This window comes from Dama dama, chromosome 13 (genome assembly GCF_033118175.1).
Source record: "Dama dama isolate Ldn47 chromosome 13, ASM3311817v1, whole genome shotgun sequence".
In the NCBI taxonomy this organism is placed as follows: Eukaryota; Metazoa; Chordata; class Mammalia; order Artiodactyla; family Cervidae; genus Dama; species Dama dama.
The window spans coordinates 32,688,112-32,701,391 of NC_083693.1; the positions used below are offsets into that span (position 1 = coordinate 32,688,112).

The window sequence follows — 13,280 nt, forward strand, 5'->3', positions numbered from 1 at the left end:
AAATGCAACTGAGAAGCAAAAAAAAGATTTGTGCAGTGTATGGAGAAGGTGCTATGATTAACTGAATGTGTCAAAACTGGTTTGTGAAGTTTCGTGCTCGAATTTCTAGCTGGACAATGTTCCATGATCCAGTAGATTAGCTAAAGTTGATAGCAATCAAATCGAGTTATTGCAAACAATCTACATTATACCACACAGAGATAAACAACATATTCAAATATCCAAATCAAGTGTTGAAAATCATTTGCACCAGCTCGACTGTGTGGATCACAATAAACTGTGGAAAATTCTGAAAGAGATGGGAATACCAGACAACCTGACTTGCCTCTTGAGAAACCTGTATGCAGGTCAGGAAGCAACAGTTAGAACTGGACATGGAACAACAGACTGGTTCCAAATAGGAAAAGGAGTATGTCAAAGCTGTACATTGTCACCCTGCTTATTTAACTTATATGCAGAGTACATCATGAGAAACGCTGGGCTGGAAGAAGCACAAGCTGGAATCAAGATTGCCGGGAAAAATATCAGTAACCTCAGATATGCAGATGAAACCACCCTTATGGCAGAGAGTGAAGAGGAACTAAAAAGCCTCTTGATGAAAGTGAAAGAGGAGAGTGAAAAAGTTGGCTTAAAGCTTAACATTCATAAAACTAAGATCATGGCATCTGGTCCCATCACTTCATGGCAAATAGATGGGGAGACAGTGTAAACAGTGTCAGATTTTATTTTGGGGGGCTCCAAAATCACTGCAGATGGTGATTGCAGCCATGAAATTAAAAGACGCTTGCTCCTTGGAAGGAAAGTTATGACCAACCTAGATAGCATATTAAAAAGCAGAGACATTACTTTGCCAACAATAGTCTGGTCAAGGCTATGGTTTTTCCAGTGGTCATGTATGGATGTCAGAGTTGGATTGTGAAGAAAGCTGAGCGCCGAAAAATTGATGCTTTTGAACTGTGGTGTTGGAGAAAACTCTTGAGAGTCCCTTGGACTGCAAGGAGATCCAACCAGTCCATCCTAAAGGAGATCAGTCCTGGGTGTTCATTGGAAGGACTGATGCTGAAGCTGAAACTCCAATACTTTGGCCACCTCATGCGAAGAGTTGACTCATTGGAAAAGACCCTGATGCTGGGAGGGATTGGGGGCAGGAGGAGAAGTGGGCGACAGAGGATGAGATGGCTGGATGGCATCACCAACTCAATGGGCCTGAGTTTGAATGAACTCCAGGAGTTGGTGATGGACAGGGAGGCCTGGCGTGCTGCGATTCATGGGGTTGCAAAGAGTCGGACACGACTAAGCAACTGAACTGAACTGAACTGAGTTATGTTAATCATTTTGATGTTTGGGTTCCACATAGGTTAAGCAAAAAGAATCTTCTTGACTCTGCATGTAATTCTCTTCTTAAATGTAACAAAAAGTCCCATTTTTTAAAACAAATTGTGACAGGTAATAAAAAGGGGATGCTGTACAATAATGTGGAACAGAAGAGATCATGGGGCAAGGGGAAAGAACCTATCAACAACACCAAAGGCCGATCTTCATCCAAAGAAGGTGATATGGGGTGATATGGTGGAATGGGAAGGGAGTCCTCTATAATGAGCTTCTTTCAGAAAACCAAATGATTAATTCCAACAAGTAATGCTCCCATTATACCAACTGAAGACAACACTCGATGAGAAGTGTCCTGAATTAGTTAACAAAAAACCCATAATCTTCCATCAGGATAATGTAAGATTGCATGTTTCTTTGAGACTAAGGCAAAAGCTGTCACATCTTGGCTGGGAAGTTCTGACTCATCTGCCATATTCACCAGACACTGCTGCTTCCGATGTCCCTTCAATTTGGTCTTTACAATATCTGCTTCAGGGAAAAATTTTCAATTCCCTGGAAGATTGTAAAAAGCACCTAGAACAGTTCTCTGCTCAAAAAGATTAAAAGTTTTGAGAAGACGGGATTATGAAGTTGCCTGAAAAATGGAAGACGGTAGTGGAACAAAATGGTGAATACATTATTCAATAAACTTCCTGGTGAAAATGAGAAATGTGTCTTTTACTTAAAAAAAAACCTGAAGGAATTCTTTGGCCAATCAATTTTTAAAAGTATTAAAGAAAAAGTTTAATAAATGCACTGAGCAACTTGAGTGAGTCCATAACTAGGGCCCTAAGGTCACACACATTCATTTGAGGCTGCTTGTGCCCTACAAAGGCAAAGGTGAGTAACTGTAACAAAGACAATACGGCTCACAAAGACTAATATACTTCCTACAGGGTTCTCCACCAAAAATTTTTGACAATACCTGGCCAAGATAATTATTTAATGGAAATCCTGCCCCCTGTAGATTCTTTTTTCATGCTGTTACACATTCCGAAAGTAATATTCATGACCACATAATAATCCAGGGGTATATGAAATTCTATTCCCCAGTCTCCTATTTGATCTTCAAGTCTATGACTAAATGATGTTAGTACATCATCAACAATATGAATTACTTCAAGCAGATGTTGTGTTTTGTTTGTTTAACTTACAGCGAAGAATTTTTGATAGCCTCTGGGTGAAGTTGTTGAATCAAAGGATGTCACTATGTTTATTGACTTGTTTATAAGTTTTATTAAATAAAAATACTTACTTACTATTAAAATTAGAAAATTCAAAAAGCATTCCAGACAAAATAAAGCTATTTCCAATCCAACTGCCCAGAGATCATCACTTCTAGCACTGTGATAAATATCCTTTCCTGATTTTATATTTGTTTGTTTTTGACACACATACATGTAAAAAAAAAATGAACACTATTTAAATGCTCACTATTTTGGGAGGAGTTAGATAAACAGTGATACGCCCAGGCTAAGGATCTTTCCAACCCAGGAATTGAGCCTGTGTCTCTTGCATCTCCTGCATTGACAGGTGAATTCTTTACCACTAGCATCACCTAGCAAGCCCTGAAGGAATACTCTACAACAGATAAAAGTAACAATAGGAGGCTGCATTACTTGATGTGTAAAGACTGCTAAATGACTGATGAAAAAAGCAAGGAATATATGTTTTTACCCAGTGTTAGATAAGTACAATCCTTTGTTTTTCTGGTAGTTGGATCACTTGTGAATGTATCCTCAAGCAGCATATTGCTTAATTTTGCTTGTTTGGGACCTTGGTTACAGTAGAAAGAAACTACATACATTTGTGTATATTTTTTTTTTTTTGAGTGGCTAACATTTATTGTTGTCAAGAAGGGCTAGGAGACAAACAAGGTTTTTATGGGAGGGGGTCTCACCTCCCTAACTGGTGAGAGTGGCTTTCTGTGCTTCAATTGTTTATACAAGCAATGCAGTTTATGCTAAATACCAGTTTCCTTCTGAGGGTCTAGAATCTTGGGACATACCAGGCAGAGAATGCCTACCAGCCCAGCCCACCATAAAAACATTTGTGTATATTCTTATGTGATTTGCTTTTCTTTGAACAATGCTGTTTATCTGAAATCAAGTCATGTTGATGAGCCTAATTGTCCTTCATTCACTTTCACAACTGTACACAACATAATAGTTAAATTAAACATCTTTGAATCTCCTTTTCCAGAAAAAAAAAAAAAAGAAAAGAAAAAAGCAAGTTAAAAAATAATTATATGGCCTAGTATTTCTTGAATATGATGTCAAAACCATAGGTAACAGATGAAAAACATAAACTGGACTCCACCAAAATTAAACTTTTCCACGTCAAAGGGTACTATCAACAGAATGAAAAGGCAAGGCATGCAGTGGGAGAAAATATCTGTAAATTATGTACCAAATAAGGGGTTAATATTCAGAAGAGATACAGTTTCTACAACCCAACAACGACAACAAAAATCACCCCAATTCAAAAAGTGGGCAAAGGACTTGAATACACATTTTTCCAAAGAGGATATACAAATGTCAATAAGCACAAAGAAATAGGCTCAACATCACTAATCATTCAGTTCAGTTCAGTCACTCAGTTGAGTCCGACTCTTTGAGACCCCATGAATCACAGCACGCCAGGCCTCCCTGTCCATCACCAACTCCCGGAGTTTACTCAAACTCATGTCCATTGAGTCAGTGACGCCATCCAGCCATCTCATCCTCTGTCGTCCCCTTCTCCTGCCCCCAGTCCCTCCCAGCATGAGGGTCTTTTCCAGTGAGTCAACTCTTCGCATGAGGTGGCCAAAGTATTGGAGTTTCAGCTTCAGCATCAGTCCTTCCAATGAACACCCAGGACTGATCTCCTTTAGGATGGACTGGTTGGATCTCCTTGCAGTCCAAGGGACTCTCAAGAGTCTTCTCCAACACCACAGTTCAAAAGCATCAATTTTTCGGCGCTCAGCTTTCTTCACAATCCAACTCTGACATCCATACATGACCACTGGAAAAACCATAGCCTTGACCAGACTATTGTTGGCAAAGTAATGTCTCTGCTTTTTAATATGCTATCTAGGTTGGTCATAACTTTCCTTCCAAGGAGCAAGCGTCTTTTTAATTTCATGGCTGCAATCACCATCTGCAGTGATTTTGGAGCCCCCCAAAATAAAGTCTGACACTGTTTCCATTGTTTCCCCATCTATTTGCCATGAAGTGATGGGACCAGATGCCATGATCTTAGTTTTATGAATGTTATGCTTTAAGCCAACTTTTTCACTCTCCTCTTTCACTTTCATCAAGAGGCTTTTTTAGTTCCTCTTCACTAATCATTAGGAAAATGCAAGTCAAACCCACAAAGAGATATCGCTTCACACTCATTAGGATGGCCATTATTAAAAAAAGACAAACATGCAAAATAACAAGTGTTGGTCAGGATGTGAAGATATTAGAACCCTTGTGAACAGCTGATGGAAATATAAAATAATTTTTCAATCACTATGGAAAACAGTTACTCAAAACATTAAATATAGAGTTACAACATGATTCGGCAGTTCCACTTCTGGGTATATCCCAAAGAACTGAAATCAGCGACTCATACAGATATTTGCACATGCACATAAAAAGCAGCATTATTCCAGCCAAAGATGAACTCAACCTAAGTGTCCATTCACTGATGAGTAGAAAGCTATCACGTGGTAAATATACACAATGGGATATTTTTCAGCCTTAAAAAGTAAGGCAATTCTAGGACTTCTCTGGTGGTCCAGTGGTTAAGAATCTGCCTTACAATGCAGGGGACTCAGATTCAGTCCCTGGTAGGGGAACTAAGATCCCACATGCCTCAAGTCAACTAAGTCAGCACACTGCAACTACTGAGTCCATGTGCTCTAGGGCTGGTGCGCTACAACAAGAGAAACCCACATACCACACACTGCAACTAGAGAAAGCCCGCATGCTGCAACAAAGGTCTGGGGTGGCCAAAATGAAAAAAAAAAAAAAATTAAAAAGTATTTTTTTTAAAAAGACAATTCTGACACATGCTATGACATATAGATAAACCACAAAGATACTAGGCTAAGTGAAATATGCCAGTCACAAAAGGATATGTATGATTCCATTTATATGAGGTATGTTAAGTTCATAGAGACAGAAAAGTAGGATGGCTTTTGCCAGGGGATGGGGTAAGACATATTATCACAATCTATCTCTAGAACTTTTCTTATTTTGCAAAACTGAAAGTCTGAGCCCACTAAATAATAACTCTCCATTCTCTCTCACCAAACCATTGACAGTGGTTTCCTCCCAGGAAAGAAAAGAATTCTGGGAGTGCCTGAATGGAAACATAGTTCTATATTTTTTGAGTTCTCTAGAATAAAAATGCACCAATGAGTTACTTTTAAAATACAATTTTTAAAAAAGCTAAAAACATTATTTACTGAGGAAAAAAGAAAATAAAGGACCAGGGCCAAAATGTTTTTGCTGGATGAGTTTTGCGAAACCGTAAGCAAACAAGCAAGTTGCAGATAATAGGAAAATGAAAGCTTCCCAGTTAGTGAATACCAGCTAAAATAACTGATACCCAAACCAAACACAGAGATCACATAAATAAATATGTGAACTAAATGTTAATTATCACTATGGATGTAAAAATAATAAACACAACAAAGCAAATAAATTTCAGAACTCTATCCTAAGGATCACACATCATGACTAAATACAGTATATTATAAAAATGAATGATTGATTCAACATCAGAAAAAGTATTAATATAATTGGTTATATTAACAAATCAAGTGAATTAAATATTATGAACATTTTAATGAATATAAAAAGGTATCTGACAAAATTCAGCATGCATTACAATAAGATTCCTTTTAAAACCAAGGACAGAAAGAAACACCCTCAGTTTAATAAAGAATCAGAAGCCATGAGCAGATATAATGGTGAAATATTAGAATTATTTCCACCATGGTTAGGAACACAACAAAAATTATCATCATTTTCCCCCACACTCATCTTTGTCAGTGTAAGTAGAAAATAAATTATAGGAATATATATTGGAAATTAAAAAATTTAAAACCTTAGTTGTAGATAATGTAACTACTTAAAATTCAAGAAGAAAAAAATTACTAGAGACCAATATTCCTAATGAATATAGATGCAACAAGTCTCAGTAAAATACTGGCAAACCAACCTCAGCAGCACTTTAAAATGATCATACACCCTGATCAAGTGGGCTTTACTCCTGGGATGTAAGGAGATGGGACAGTTCATCAAATATGAATCAATCAATATAATACATCATGTTAATAGAATAAAAGAAAAATCCTATTATCATCTCAATAGATACAGAAAAATCATTTGACAAAATTCAATAATGATAAGAACTCAACAAATTAGGCATAGAAAGAACATATCTCAAAATAACAAAGGGCATATATGATATACCCACAGCCAACATCATACATAATGTGCTTTTTATGCTTTGTTCTGTATTTTCCAATTTTATATAATAAAAAATGTATTTTTTCTTACAATGTTATTTTTTTGGGAAATTTTCCAGTGGCTTCAGATCTTATGATGACATTTCCAGTAATAGAGAGTGACAAGGATCTCCAAATGGAGTCAGAAGAATAACAATTCTTAATAAGCTGAGGCTGGCCAAAATCCAAAGGACAATAACCAAAAACCTGTATACTTCATTGTGTCATTATTTAAGGTGGAAGAGTAAATAATATTTTGTTGATGAATACACAATACAGACAATTTAACTTTTTATTTGCTAACTTCCGTGAGAAATACCTCTATTTTTAAATGATAAAAATAAGGAAATCATAAAATAAGCTTTAAGTAGGTCCACAAATACATGGTCTTCATTTTTCTTTCTTCTATACTTTCAAAGTTCTCTGCAATGAAAAGGGCTTGGAAGCAAAGATTCCCCATTGACAATAAGTATTGCCTAGTGTCTTGGGCTCTAAATACCATTCCCCACTAAAAAGAATCAAGACTTCATGAAGAAGAAAAAAAAAAACAAACAGGCAATTCTAGGTCTGGAGAAGGAAAAAAGATTCAAAGTGAGCCTAGAACACCCTTGTTGTTGTTTCAGAACACAAAGCAGTGTTTAAAGTCCAAAGGAATTATGTCAAAAGGGTTCAGCTTGAACTGCTCTCACTGGCCACATTTTGGACAATATGCAGCCCCAGATGAATAGTGTCTATAATATGAGAAAACATTTAAAACAAAAAATTAGAAAGATGGTAATGATAACCCTATATGCAAAACAGAAAAAGAGACACAGATGTACAGAACAGACTTTTGGACTCTGTGGGAGAAGGCGAGGGTGGGATGTTTCAAGAGAACAGCATCAAAACATGCATATTATCTAGGGTGAAACAGATCACCAGCCCAGGCTGGATGCATGAGACAAATGCTCGGGCCTGGTGCACTGGGAAGACCCAGAGGAATCAGATGGAGAGAGAGGTGGGAGGGGGGATCGGGATGGGGAATACATGTAAATCCATGGCTGATTCATGTCAATGTATGACAAAAACCACTACAACATTGTAAAGTAATTAGCCTCCAACTAATAAAAATAAATGAAAGAAAAAAATAAAAACAAAAAATCTCTGAATACAGAGTGAGAAATGAAAAACAAAAAAGACTGGGGAGGTTCTTTACAGAAGAATATCAGAAAGTAAATATAGAGATAAGAAAAGAATTAGAAAATAGCCATTTGCAACCAAACCCCAGAATAAGCACTATTTTAACAATAGATGCTAAACCCCATGTGAGAAACTGTTGCAAAACAGAATATTTAACACCTTGAGATAACATTCTGTAGGTTTCTTACAAGGAAACATGGATCTGCATAAGATAGTGATCTGTGTTTCCCCACCTTAGACCACTGATCAAACTCAACACTGCTACATCACAGACTTCCTGATGTGATGCAACATAAAGCACTTTGTACCATGGTTGACGTGCTCCTACCTGAACAGATGTTCAGTCCAGTTCCAATCAAGCCTTGGACCTCACTGCTCTGTTTATAGGAAATATTGAGAGAGATCCACAAAAAAAGTGGCAATCAGATAAACCCAGAAGATGGGAAATTCTATAAGAAAAACGGGATGAACACTTTACCAAGTCAATATTATGAAAAAATAAATGGTCTAAATAAGAGACACATCTGTTGAGAAGGAATGTTATGGAGGCTTTTTCACAGAATAGCTACACTGGCCAGGGCTTCCTTGGTGGCTCAGTGGTAAAGAATCCATCTTCCAATGCAGAAGACCTGGGTTCGATCTCTGGGTCAGGAAGAACCCCTGGAGAAGGAAATGTCAACCCACTCTAGTACTCTTGTTTGGGAAAATCCCATGGCCAGAAGAGCCTGGCGGGTTACAGTCCATGGGGTTGTAAAGAGTCAAACGTGACTGAGTGACTAAACAATAATAACAACAAGACAGACATCTATGTAATGAAAATTGTTTTGAAAATAATAAATAAGAAATCTTTCCTAAGAAATCCTCTTTGGGTAGATCAACTGGGCTAAGTAACTCTCTCAGAAAATCTTTGTGAACTTAGACTGTAGTGTCTTTGAGAAGCATTTATCCTGTGTGCGTATGTGTGTGTGTGTGCACACATTCCAACTGCTATTCATTGACAATTAAACACTCAAGTGAAACCTCTCAGACTAGAAACCCTGGCACTTTATTTTAGTCAGATGGTTCACACTTGGGGGAAATATATGGCTGTGTAGAGGGAAGTGAACCCCCAGTTGCTTACAATACTACCTTGTAGGGAAACGCACAGTGCAAGGCAGCTGGGCAAGGCTAGGAAGGCAGCAATCTGTAAGAGTCCTCACTTAAGGACTTAACATCCTTAGATTACAGAAAAGTTATCTCCACTGTACAGTTTTAAATGCCATCTCTCCTAAACTGCAATTCCTGTCTGTTTCTGTAACTCTCCATAGTATATTAATATTTGATACATCTCATGTCCCTGTAGAACTTTTACAGAGCAGCACCTCCCAGAATTACCTTGAGAACTTATTAAAACACAGATTCCTGCTCCTCCCACAGAAATCCTGTCCCACAAGCTTAGGGTGGAGCCCAAGAATGTGTCTATCCAGCAGCCTCTGTGTGATGCTACTATGGAGCATATGTGAGCTGTTTCTGACAGCACTGAACCAGGGCAGAGTGAGGAAAATTCCGGGTTTTTAGGACAGGAAGCAGGGTGGTTCTATAGTCACAACTTTTCAGGATTTCTCCACCATTCTGCAGAAAGGCACAAATCTAGGTCTGACCAGAAATAGAGAGCAAACCCTGATGAGGAAGAGAATTTTAAACAGGGAGGGGCCAGCAGCACTAAATGCTCTTCCACTGGGGGCTTCAAGTGCCTTTTGGATGAAGCAGTAAGAAGTTTGCTAATGGGATTCATAAAGACAGTATCAACTGTGCAGTAAGCACAAGAGGCTGCCATCTGAGGAATAAATGACAAAAAAGGAGACACAGGAAATGTAAACAGTTTTTCCAAAAGTTGTCAATAAAGCTAAGTGAAAGATTAGGGTGGCAGCTGGAGATGTGGAGAATTTAGAAGATCTATATACATATACACATATATTACGTATATAATTATGTAAAATATATATGTTGTTGAGTTGCTAAGTCGTGTCCAAGTCTTTTATGACCCCATGGGCTGTAGCCTGTCAGGCTCCTCTGTCCATGGGATTTCCCAGGCAAGAATACGGGAGTGGGTTGCCATTTCCTTTCCCAGGCGATTTTCCCAACCTAAGGGTTGTACCTGCATCTCCTGCATTGGTAGATGGATTCTTTACTGCTGAGCCACCAGGGAAGATATATATATATCTTATACAAACACACATATATATATACACACATATACACACACATATATTTTGCAAATTATGCTTCCATTTAAGATGGAAGAGATCTGGTCACACTTAACCCTGATGGGAAAAGGAGACAGAGAGAGAGGATAAAGGAGAGAGATGATAGGTGGGGTGAGATCTCTGAGGAAGCAGAGGGGGCTGGAATCCAGGACGCAGATGGAGGGATTAATTAGCCTTGGAAAGGAAGACGGACACTTGTTCCTCTGTAATGGGAGGGAGCAAAGAATGGATGGGTGCAGCTGCAGGGCGAGGTCTCTACTAACGGTTTCTGTTTTACTGAGTTTTGGGGTTTTTTACAATCTTCTTTGGAGTCTAGCACAGAATCAGTTTTTGTAAATGGTCCATAAATGTTTGAAAAGACAGTATGTTCCCTCAAAATGCAATGCTCAATAATACCTGTTAATATAACATGACTTAGTTCCTACTAAGTGTGTTCAAGTCTTCATAACAGTTTTATTTGCTTCAATTTCTTCTTACAGACCTATAGGGCTATTGTTTTCTTTGTACATTTTTTAATATTTATTTTTGGGGCTTTCCAGGTGGTGCTGGTGGTAAAGAAAATGCCTGCCAAGCAGGAGACACAGGTTCCATCCCTGGGTTAGGAAGATCCCCGAGAGAAGGAAACACCTACCCACTTCAGTATTCTTGCCTGGCAAATCCCATGGACAGAGGAGCCTGGTCAGCTACAGTCCATGGGGTCACAAAAGAGCCAGATCTTAGTGACTGAGCATGCATGTATGCAAGATTCTACTAGCTTTGATATTAACACTGCTAACATGCTTTCTTGTCTCCCCTGTTACACTGGGATACTTAAACCCCAGACAAATGGCCTCCAGGTAAATCTCCCTCAGTCTGGAGCTAACAGGAGCAAGCTGTATCTTGTGTTTCAGGACAGGTGAAATAGACACCACTTAAAACCTTCTCTCACAAGTTTGCTTATGAGGCCACCAATCAGGTCTTATTTTGGGGCCACTTTAAAATATTAAACTCTCTAATGGTATAGAATCCAATGGTTGAGAACATGGCAGATGACAGAAGGTTTCTTCTCTACCCCACCTAAACAATGTTCATAACAGCAGGTCCACGACTGGGAAATATAGATTTGGTGGTAGTGTTGGGAACTGGTTCCTGCTGAACACCTTCATTGTTTGGAACTACTTCAAAACAGTTCCATTGAAATTTGGGGTGAGAGATCCTTGATACTGCTACTCACTATGTCATCTTCCAGGGCTTCTTCTCAACACACTCTGCATTTTTTTTTTTTACTTTACAAACTACTGGGAGAGGAAATATGGAATCATGGCTAAGATCACAGACCACAGAGTCAGGCAACCTGGGCTATAATGCCAGCTTCACCACTTACAACCACTGTGTGACTTTGGGCAAGTTTCCTACCTTCTCTGTGACTCCGTTACATGTGTAAAATGAGGATAATAATACTTGTTTCAAGGAGTTGTTGAGAGGATTTGATAACATAATACATGCAAAGGATGCAGAAGAAAACTTAACCAGCAGTCGGGCTGGGTAAGTGCAAGTTATTAAAACCAGGCTGAACACATACGATGCCCCCAGGCACGATCCTGGGTAACTTGAGAAAACTGCCTCCTTTGTTCTAATAAAACGCCATTCCTATAATTAAGAAAACTGAACTTTTGCAAGTTTAAGTGACTTGTCCAAGATCACAGACTTCCCAAGCAGCAGGGCTGGGGTCAGAACCAAACAGTGCACTCTTAACCCTTCTACTGTTGAGACCCAGTTGTCACTGTATAAACTCCCACTCTCCCATCACAAGTACATTCACTACACTTGGATTTTATGGGCTTCACTTGTTTGATTTTGCAATCACTGGGCTGACCCAAGGATCTATTAAGTTTGCTTCCATTGACTTCCCTCCCACACATAAACTCTCAAGTCCAGCTGTTCCATCGTATTTTTTCTATGTCTCATTTCCTGCTGCAGAGATCACCGCTTTGCTAAGTAGCAAAACGTACAGTAAATAAACTGTCCACACAATATTAACTAATCAATAAACATCAGTTTCAGCCCAGGAGGACTGCAATTTACACCAGATCGTTTATTCGCACTATAGAGTTAAGTTAGAACTGCACCCACCTAAATACATACATTCCAATGTAACATGAGAAAAGAGATGAACTCTTCTATTACCCTCACCTTGACAATCTCATTCCCACTTTTCCATCTCTGGTTTTTAATTTTTTTTAAATTTGGTTGGGTATTTTGCTGAACAAAACTTTCGGTCATACATATTTCATGTTATTTTTTGACCTTGCATTTTTTATTCTTCTGCTTTTTTAGGCTCAAACACACACACACACACACACACACACACACACACCACCCTCCATCTTCTCTCCATTCCCAAGGAAAAGAGGAGCTTTTTTTTTTAAGTAAGTATTGAATAAATGCTAATGCTAATAATAATTCTATGAAAAAACTGAAAATAATACTTATCCTCCTTTAAAATAACAAGTGTGAAAGCATTTTGTAAAATGAAAAATATATAAACACAAAAATGGTGTTTATTAATACTCTTACACACATATAACCACTTGGCATCATTTAACCTAAAACAACATTGTATAGAACAGGGGTTGACAGCTTTCCAAATTAGGGTGGTCAAGTTTTGTTCTGTCTTGTTTTTACTTCTTGGTCTTGCACCATAGCATGTGGGATCTCAGTCTTCTGACCAGGGATAGAACCTGCACTTCCTGCGTCAGAAGCATGGAGTCCTAACCACTGGACCACCAGGGAAGTCTGTAGGATAGTCAAGTTTGATTTAAGTTTATCTGTGCCTTTGTGGGTGTGGTGGAGGACTGGGAGATGAAAGAAGAGAAAGCCAGTGTGTGGCTACATGGATTCTGAAAATGGAGGGCTGATCGTATACTTCCTTTTGACACCGAGGTGGGACAAATGAAACAGGACACATGGGTTTGATCTCTGGGTTTAGGAAGATCCTCTGGAGGAGGAAATGGCAACCCACT

At 38.6% G+C, this 13,280-nt stretch overlaps 1 protein-coding gene across 1 annotated transcript in view; it reads right to left on the reverse strand.

Annotated features, from left to right (window-relative positions):
• Positions 1-13,280, reverse strand: part of ADAMTSL3 (ADAMTS like 3) — a 371,458-nt gene that overhangs the window by 182,647 nt on the left and 175,531 nt on the right. The gene's annotated exons all lie outside the window — the stretch shown is intronic.